The sequence below is a fragment of the Pseudophryne corroboree genome, chromosome 5 (assembly GCF_028390025.1).
Source record: "Pseudophryne corroboree isolate aPseCor3 chromosome 5, aPseCor3.hap2, whole genome shotgun sequence".
In the NCBI taxonomy this organism is placed as follows: domain Eukaryota; kingdom Metazoa; phylum Chordata; class Amphibia; order Anura; family Myobatrachidae; genus Pseudophryne; species Pseudophryne corroboree.
The window spans coordinates 534591857-534602533 of NC_086448.1; positions in this window are offsets into that span (position 1 = coordinate 534591857).

The window sequence follows — 10677 nt, forward strand, 5'->3', positions numbered from 1 at the left end:
AGCAGCAGCGTATATATCGTCACTGGAATTACTGATGACACAGGACACTGGATATATGGCAGCAGAGAACACCAACACTGTGACTTCCTGGACTGATGCAGCACAATACACTGAGTGACTACACTGGACTGGTCTGCACAATACAGCCCCACTTTACAGCTACATTGGTTATATGGCAGCAGAGAACACCAACACTGTGACTTCCTGGACTGATGCAGCACAATACACTGAGTGACTACACTGGACTGGTCTGCACAATACAGCCCCACTTTACAGCTACATTGGTTATATGGCAGCAGAGAACACCAACACTGTGACTTCCTGGACTGATGCAGCACAATACACTGAGTGACTACACTGGACTGGTCTGCACAATACAGCCCCACTTTACAGCTACATTGGTTTTGGTTATATGGCAGCAGAGAACACCAACACTGTGACTGCCTGGACTGATGCAGCACAATACACTGAGTGACTACACTGGACTGGTCTGCGCAACACAGTCCCACTTTACAGCTACACTGGCTATATGGACTGGACTGAGCAGCACAACACTTGTCACCCCACTTTCCCGCCCGAATAAACAGAGACTGAGCACACTGAATAGTACACGTTCTCTCACTCTCCGAGACTGGAGTGAAAATTGCAGCGACGCGTGGCCCATTATATGGAATCCAAATCCGGTGAGAATCCGACAGGGGGATGATGACGTTTTGCCGAAGTCGAGAGGGAAGATCCGAGCCTGGCTCGGATCCGGACTCGGAAGCCAAGTTCGGGTGGGGGGTTCGGTTCTCTGAGAACCGAACCCGCTCATCTCTAATTTATAGCACAGTCCCATAACCTGTGATCTGTGATCAGTATACTGCAGGAGGCGCAGAATGCCCTGCACCACCTCTGTGTGATCACAGACTTTGCCAGGCAGGCACCCTCAGAGTTTCTCATCCACCCTCTGTCTCATACATACAGTATTATAGGAATATCCCGACCTTCTGAAACCGGGGTGAGTCCTTCAGGCACCCCTTGAAGTGTACCTTCACCCTCATTTTCCCAGCCTGGAATTGTGGAGGCTGCGGGAAGTGGGAGTGGGCCACAGTCACCCTCATCTGCAGAGGTGAGCCCCTAGTCTGTCTAGGCTGGGACTGCACATCCGCACTAGGGATGGCCATCGACCACCGATGATTCCTAATCATTGATGGTTTATGGCCGATGTTGAATGCTTTTGCCATCGATGGAAGAGAACCACATGGTTTCTCTCCATCGATGGCACTACATAAACCAATATTTTAAATTTTCTTTGCAAGGTGCCGAGACTCAGAGCATAGCTCCGCCCCTGTCACCTGCAAAGCCCGCACCAGGTTATGATTGGTCTGCGGGTCATTTACTGAAATACCAGGGTTGATCACTAACAGTTATGCCATCGATGACGAACACGCCGATGGCCATCCGTAGTCCACACTACAGTGATCAAACTCAAAATAAACTACAACTCCCCACAGCCCTTTCTGCAAGGAGCTCCTGGGAGCAAGGGTTTCTGGGAGCTGTAGTCTATTTAGTTTCTTCACTGCAGTGCAGTCACTTTGCAGTGCCGGACACCAGCACTAGTATAAGTGTGGCTCCTGCCGAGATTCAGCCCTATTGCTTTGGCCGCAATCCTTTGCCTCAAATCCGCTTCTGGCTGGGGGATTTCTGTGTCTAAATTAGCCCCTTGCAAGCACCTGTAATAGACTAATAATAAATTGATCAAAGCAACTTATCAATTTTGTGTATTGTTAATTTTCTTTCAGAAAGAGACATAGGGGGTCATTCCAGTCCGTTCGCAAGCAGCGGTTCTTCGCTGCGGTATGAACGGGTTGGAAATGCGCATGTGTGGCGGATGTATTGCACATGCGCGTTGTTGCCTGGCGACGATCGTCGCCGGGCAACGACAATGCCAGCGAGAAATGTGATCGCGGCGGCGATCGTAAGAAGACGGACAGGCGGGAGGCGTTCTGGGGTAGCATCCATTAGTCACATTACACCACACACTAGCGTTCGTCAGTCACATTACACCACATGGTAGCGTCCATCAGTCACAAGACACAGCACAGCAGCGTCCGTCAGTCACATAACACCGCACGGCAGCGTCCGTCAGTCATATGTCTGTCAGTCACATTACACAGAATAGTAGCGCCCGTTAGTCACATTACACCATGCGGCAGCGTCTACCAGTCACATTACACCGCACGGCAGCGTCCATCAGTCATATGTCTGTCAGTCACATTACACAGCACAGTTGTGCCCGTTAGTCACATTACACCATGCGGCACCGTCTACCAGTCACATTACACTGCACAGCAGCGTCCGTCAGTCACATTACACCGCACGGCAGCGTCCGTCAGTCACATGTCTGTCAATCACATTACACAGCATAGTAGCGCCTGCTAGCCACATTACACCATGCGGCAGTGTCTACCAGTCACATTACACACCACGGTAGCGTCCGTTAGTCACATTACACCGCCCGGCAACGTCTTTCAGTCACATTACGCTGCAAGGTAGTGTCCCTCAGTCACATTACACCGGACGGTAGCACCCATAACTCACGTTACACTGCACGGCAGCGTCTGTCAGTCACATTCCACCGCACGGCAGCGTCCGGCAGTTACATTACACCGCATGGTAGCAACCGTTACACTGCACGGCAGCGTCCTGTCAGTCATACAGATGTGTCCACATACATCTTTGCTATATCCCTCCATGTATGGCAGAGTTTTGCATGCCATAGACTCAGAGATTTAGCCATGCCTTGTGATTTTTCTTAATTTGCTTCTTTAATATGTTACTTTATACATATTCTAAATTTTAAAATTCATACACTCGCTACTCGTGAAAAACAGCTTAGCCGTGTTTTGCATGTTGTGCCAAATTTGTAAAAAAAGCAAAGATGTAAGTGGACACATCTGTATGTCTGTCAGTCACATTACACAGCACAGTAGTGCCCGTTAGTCACATTACACCACGCGGCAGCGTCTACCAGTCACATTACACCGCACGGCAGCGTCCATCAGTCATATGTCTGTCAGTCACATTACACAGCACAGTTGTGCCCGTTAGTCACATTACACCATGCGGCACCGTCTACCAGTCACATTACACTGCACAGCAGCGTCCGTCAGTCACATTACACCGCACGGCAGCGTCCGTCAGTCACATGTCTGTCAATCACATTACACAGCATAGTAGCGCCTGCTAGCCACATTACACCATGCGGCAGTGTCTACCAGTCACATTACACACCACGGTAGCGTCCGTTAGTCACATTACACCGCCCGGCAACGTCTTTCAGTCACATTACGCTGCAAGGTAGTGTCCCTCAGTCACATTACACCGGACGGTAGCACCCATAACTCACGTTACACTGCACGGCAGCATCTGTCAGTCACATTCCACCGCACGGCAGCGTCCGGCAGTTACATTACACCGCATGGTAGCAACCGTTACACTGCACGGCAGCGTCCTGTCAGTCATACAGATGTGTCCACATACATCTTTGCTATATCCCTCCATGTATGGCAGAGTTTTGCATGCCATAGACTCAGAGATTTAGCCATGCCTTGTGATTTTTCTTAATTTGCTTCTTTAATATGTTACTTTATACATATTCTAAATTTTAAAATTCATACACTCGCTACTCGTGAAAAACAGCTTAGCCGTGTTTTGCATGTTGTGCCAAATTTGTAAAAAAAGCAAAGATGTAAGTGGACACATCTGTATGTCTGTCAGTCACATTACACAGCACAGTAGTGCCCGTTAGTCACATTACACCACGCGGCAGCGTCTACCAGTCACATTACACTGCACAGCAGTGCCCGTCAGTCACATTACACCGCACGGCAGCGTCCATCAGTCACATGTCTGTCAGTCACATTACACAGCATAGTAGCGCCTGTTAGCCACATTACACCACACGGCAGTGTCTACCAGTCACATTACACACCACGGTAGCATCAATCAGTCACATTACACCTCACGGCAGCGTCTTTCAGTCACATTACGCTGCAAAATAGCGTCCGTCAGTCACAATACAACACACGGTAGTGCCCGTTACTCACGTTACACTGCACGGCAGCATCTGTCAGTCACATCCCACCGCACGGCAGCGTCCGTCAGTCACATTCCACCACACGGCAGCGTATGTCAGTCACATTACACCGCATGGTAGCACCAGTTACACTGCACGGCAGCGTCCTTCAGTCACATTACACAGCATGGCAGCGTCCATCAGTCACATTTCACTAGACAGTAGTACTTATACATTATATATATATATATATATATATATATATATATATTATTATTAAACTATAGCAGAAGGATATTCACAAACAGTAGGTTTTCAATTTCAGAGGATATTAGATTAATGTATGTGCAGTTTGTTTTTTTTTTTTTGTTTTTTTTTACAAAATCTCTACACTGATGTACAGTAATTTATCTAAAAAGTCAGAGAGACAGAATGACCACCCGCAAGGAAAGTCATTCTTAATATTATTTATTTTACTGAAATAAGTTTTAACAAACACATACCGAAGTTATAAGCAGGACTTTCATTATAAGATTCTGCACGAGGGGTGGAGAGAGGGAGAGAGAGAGACTTCAATTGTGTTCAGTAGTAGCAGTTGCCGTCTCTTCTCCAGGACCCGGCAGTCAGTATACAGGGGGTCATTCTGACCTGATCGCATGCTGCCGTTTTTCACAGCACAGTGATCAGGTCACTACTGCGCATGCGTATGCACCACAATGCGCAGGCGTGTTGTACTAGTACAAAGCGGATCGTTGCTGTGCAATGGATTTAACGAAGAATCCATCCGCACAGCCGATCGCAAGGAGATTGACAGGAAGAAAGCATTTGTGGGTGTCAACTGACCGGTTTCTGGGAGTGTTTGGAACAACGCTGGCGTGTCCAAGCGTTTGCAGGGCGAGTATCTGACGTCAATTCCGGGACCGGACAGGCTGAAGTGATCGCAAGGGCTGAGTAAGTTCTGAGCTACTCAGAAACTGCACAAACCATTTTTGTACCACTCGGCTGCACATGCAATCGCACCCTTTCACAGCAAATATACACTCCCCAGAGGGCGGTGACTATGCGTTTGCATGGCTGCAAAAAGTAGCTAGTGAGCAATCAACTCGGAATGACCTCCACAGTGCAGGAGAGCAGGGGCGGCGGAACAGAGCAAAAGGGGGAGAGTGAGTGACTCACAGACAGCCCAGTGCTGCCTGCTGTGTTTGTAATGTATATTAGCAGCGTTGCTTCCGGCAGGGTAGGAGCAGGGCGCAGCGCTACTAATATACAGTAAACTGCAGCGGGCAGCACTGCAGCTGGTGGCAGGCAATCAGTGTGGATGCGGATGGTGCGCCCACAGAGCAACTGCGCTGTGTGCTAAGCACCATCCACCCACACCTAGTTACGGCCCTGGCAACATAGGTTTAATAATACATTAAATTAGTGTAATAGACACAGAGGATTACAAAGTTACAATCGGGTATTCTCTATTATTAAATAATAAGTGAGGAGGTTCCACTTTCCACCCCCCCCCCTCCCCTTCTATTAAATTAGATAGTTCTCATAGAAAAAAATCACATTATAATATGCATTGGAAAGACAAAATAATAAATAAATATACATGAAATAGTATTAATAAAATATAAAGATGCAGATCAGAAAATGATGATGCAACCCAGGAGGTTCTACAGATAGAGAAGAGAAAAATTTCTCCTAAGCAATTTGGCGTAATGCAAATTAAACACCTATAGTACTGAATTTAACTCAATAGTTGAATTCAGTCCCACAGGGTGTAGACTATAAAATTTTAGCATACAGTAGACTTCTCTACGACATAGAGTATTGTATCTATCGCCTCCTCTATTGGTCCGAGGTATTGATTCTAGGTCAATGATAGATAAACTTGCAGGGTTACCATTATGGAACACATTGAAATGACGAGGGACACTGTGTTTAATATTCCTATTGATTATATTGCATCTGTGTTCCCTAAATCTTATTCTCAAAGACCTTGTTGTCCTACCTACATAATGTAGGCCACAGCCACAGATAAGTACATATACCACATAAATGGTATCACAATTTATAAAAGATTATTTAATATGGATCTTTTTGATGTGGTATGTTGACAAATAAAGTCCTTCTATCCATATATGTGCACATGGTACATCTCACTTTTCCACATTTAAAAAAAAACCATGTGGTCTCTGTATCAACCATTCTGACTGATGTGAATCGCTTGGGTTTTTTATTTTCTGTAGATGACTTGGTGCCAAGATATTTTTAAGTGATTTATTTTTCATGAAAATTACCTGTGGTTTTTCGGATGGGATGTCCCCCAATATGTTGTCCTGCCTAAGTATTCCGTAATTGATAATACCTCTGTAAGTGCTTTTTGTAATAGATTCTCTGGGTACCCACAAATCCTAAATGAATCTAGCATAACCGATGATTGTTCTTTGAAAGTTTCTAAATGTGTGCAATTTCATCTTAGATGCGTGAGTTGGCCTTTAGGGATGTTATCTTTCCAAGGTTTGTAGTGGGCACTCTGATAATTTAGAAATGCATTTGTGTTGACACTCTTAGTAAAATTAAAAGGAATGATCTGATTATTAATGATCTTGATGGTCACATCCAGGAAATCGACCCAAGAATTGTTAAACTGTGAGGTGAAAGATAAATTCTAAGAATTAGAATTAAGGTGACAAACAAAAGAATTAGCTAGTGAAAGATCCCCATCCCAAACGATAAACATATCATCAATGCAGTGCCAGATTAAGGTCCACATGGGCCTGGAGCTGAAATTTATGAAGGGCCTATTGCGTGCCACGCAGTGGGTGTTATTAGCATCACAGAATTTCTCCCTGGTAGGGTAGGGGTGTGTGGTGGCATACTACATCACTGCACTTCCTCCTCACACTACATCTCTTCACTATGGAAGAGATGTATTAAGCAGCAATAAAAGTGGAGAAGTGAGCCAGTGGAACTGCTCTGTATACTTTTATAGTATGCAAATTATAAATGTTACGTCAATGCTGATTGGTTGCCATGGGCAACTTTTCCACTGGCTCACCTCTCCGCTCTTATCACTGCTTAGTACAATCAGTACTACACTACATCTCTGCACTATGGGGCATATTTATTACAATCCACATCTCAGATGTGAATAGAATGTGATAAATTCGACCAAAATCGCATTGAGATGACTGAATACATCACAAGGATGTATCAATTATCATATTCAGAGACAGAGCTTGTGAGAGAGCTCTGTCCTTACGAATCCGGTTACAGTGAGACGGGCAGAAGCACGGGTCGAAGGGAGTAGTGCCACAGGTGGGGAGGGAGGCAGAGATACATTTGGAGAGGGAGACGGAAGAGTAGATGGACAGGTGGAGAGGAAAATAGAGATACAGGTGGAGAGGGGGGCAAAGATACAGGTGGGGAGGGAGATAGAGATGCATTTGGAGAGGTGGAGAGGGAGGTGGAAGCACAGGTAGAGAGAAGGTAGAACCACAGGTAGGGTGGAAGGCAGAGATACAGCTGGATAGGGGGGCAGAGTCACATGTGTAAACGGGGCCATAAGCACAGGTGGTGAAGGGACACAGTGGGGAGAATGCAGAGAAACAAGTAGGGAGGGGGCAAAGACCCAAGTGGGGAACGAGGCAGAGGCGCAAGTAGGAAGGCACAGGTGGCAAGAGGGGTGGACACACAGGCAGTTAAGGTGGCAGAGAGACAGACAAGTAGTGAAGGTGGCAGAGACACAAGTGTGAGAGGTAGGTGGAAGCACAGGTTGAGAGAAGGCAGAAACGTGTGGAGAGGGGGCAGAGACACAGGTGGGGAGGGGGCAGAGACACAGGTGGGGAGGGGGTAAAGATACAGGTGGGGAGGGGGTAGAGATACAGGTGGAGAGGGAGACAGAGATACAGGTGGAGATGGTCAGAGACACAGGTGGGGAGGGGGTAGAGATACAGGTGGAGAGGGAGACAGAGATACAGGTGGAGAGGGAGACAGAGACACAGGTGGAGAGGGGGTAGAGACACAGGTGGGGAGGGGGTAGAGATACAGGTGGAGAGGGAGACAGAGACAAAGGTGGAGAGGGGGCAGAGACACAGGTGGAGAGGGGGCAGAGACACAGGTGGAGAGGGGGCAGAGACACAGGTGTGGAGGAAGGCAGAGACACAGGTGGGGAGGGGATAGAGATATGGGTAGGGAGGGACACAGACACAGGGATAGAGATACAGGTGGAGAGGGGATAGAGATACAGGTGGAGAGGGGATAGAGATACAGGTGGAGAGGGAGCAGGAACAAGTGGAGAGGGAGCAGAGATACAGCAGGAGATGGAGTAGGAACAGGTGGAGAGGGAGCAGGGATACAGGCGGAGAGGAAGCAGGAACAGGTGAAGAGGGAGCAGGGATATAGGTGGAGAGGGAGCAATGATACAGGTGGAGAGGGGGCAGACATACAGGTGGGGAGGGGGCAGAGATACAGGTGGAGAGGGAGCAGGGATACAGGTGGAGAGGGAGCAACGATACAGGTGGGGAGGGAGCAATGATACAGGTGGGGAGGGGGCAGAGATGCAGGTAGGGAGGGGGCAGAGATACAGGTGGGGAGGGGGCAGAGATACAGGTGGGGAGGTGGCAGATACAGGTGAAGAGGGAGCAACGATACAGGTGGGGAGGGAGCAACGATACAGGTGGGGAGTGGGCAGAGATGCAGGTGGGGAGGGGGCAGAGATACAGGTGGGGAGGGGGCAGAGATACAGGAGGGGAGGGGGCAGAGATACAGGTGGAGAGGAAAGCATTAGGGAGGCCAATCCCAGGCCGTTTTTTCAATCCCGGGATTCAGGATTGAAAAACGCTCAATCCTGGGATTCCCGGGATTGCAGTAGGGATCATTGAAGGGTGTAGGGAGCAGCGCTGGAGGGAGGGTGTTGGTAGCGGCATGGGAGGGAGGGTATAGGTAGCGGTGCGGGAAGGTGTAGGTAGCGGCGCGGGAGGGTGTAGGTAGCGGCGCGGAAGATAGGCAGTTAGAGAGCACTGCATGGAGGGAGGGTGGGTGTAAGTAATACTACTTACTGTTAGATGGACGGCAGCCATGGACACACTGAACGCGGCAGCATTTCAAATGAAGCGCCGGCCGCCATCCAATCAGAGCTGGCGGACCGGCAGCCAATCAGGGAAGCGGTCGCAGCAGTCGCTCCTGATTGGCTGCCACTACTGCAGCATCTTCCCTGATTGGCTGTCGGTCCGCCAGCTCTGATTGGCTGGCGACCGGCGCTACATTTGAATTGCCGCCGCGTTCAGCGTATGTCCATGGCTGCCGCCCGCCTAATGGTAGTAAGTAGTATTACTTACACCCACCCTCCCGCACATGCGCAATGTAATCCCGTGAATCCCGGGATTGGAGGCTCCAATCCCGGGATTCAAATCCGGGCATTTTTGGGCCCAAATCCAGGGATCTCGCCGATCCCGATCCCGGGATTGGCCTCCCTAGAAAGCATAGATACTGGTGGAAGAGCAGCACATAACTGGGTTGGAGCAAAAATGCTGTCATGGGGTGGAGCATATCCAGAGGAAGAGCTGTGACCCCTGTGATAACTACTGCATTGTGAAATTCCTGGCAACTAAGTAGTTGAACTCTGTCCTAAACGGTTAATTACTCACCACCACCCCCAGTCATCCCCACTGACCTCCAGCTGTACTTACTTGCTGCCGATCTAGCTTCAAAAATTCTGAACTTCAAGTTCTTAATCTGACATCGTGACTGCGGAGCCTCTAAACTTCCAACTGGTACAGTAACAGGAGGTGGGCTTGTGACAGGTGCGGGAGGCAGAGTTTCTGACAGGTGCAGGAGGCGGAGCTATTGATGGCTGTGGAGCTTCTGGCGGCTGCTGGAGGCGGAGCTTCTGTTGGGGCAGAGCTTCTGTCGGGGGGGGGGGGCAGGGGCGGAGCTTCTGATGGCTGCGGGAGGCGGAGCTTCTGTTAGGTGCTGGAGGTAGAGCTTCTGACGGCAACGGAGGGAAGAGCTTCTGACGGCTGCAGAGGTGGAGTTTCTGTCAGGTGAGGGAGGCGCGGCTTCTGTCTGGTGTGCAAAGCGGAGTTTCTGATGGGTATGGGAGGTAGAGCTTTAGCAAAAACGGGGCGGAGCTTCTTACAGGTCGGAGATGGTGTTTCGGCTGGCCCAGAGTCTGACTGTGAGATAGCAAGGAGTTTTGTCGGCTGGCTGGGGTGAGGGAAGGGAGTGAGCTGCTGGTGGTGACAGGAAACTTTTCCCTGTCAACACTGGCAGCACTGCAGGGGATCCTGTGGGCCTATTTTTAGTGGGGGGCCTGGAGCTGCAGCTCCATCCGCCCCATTGTTAATCCGGCCCTGCATCAATGTAACGGCCATAGAAGACCAGATTCAATGTGTTCCATAATGGTAACCCCGCAAGTTTAACTATCATTGGCCTAGAATCAATACCTCGGACCAATATGCATATTATAATGTGACTTTTCCTATAAGAACTATCTAATTCAATAGAAGGGGGGGGGGGGGGGGGGAGTGGAACCTCCCCGCTTATTATTTGATTACAGAGAATACCCGATTGTAACTTTGTAATCCTCTGTGTCTATTATCTATAAGCCAGAAGCAGCAGAA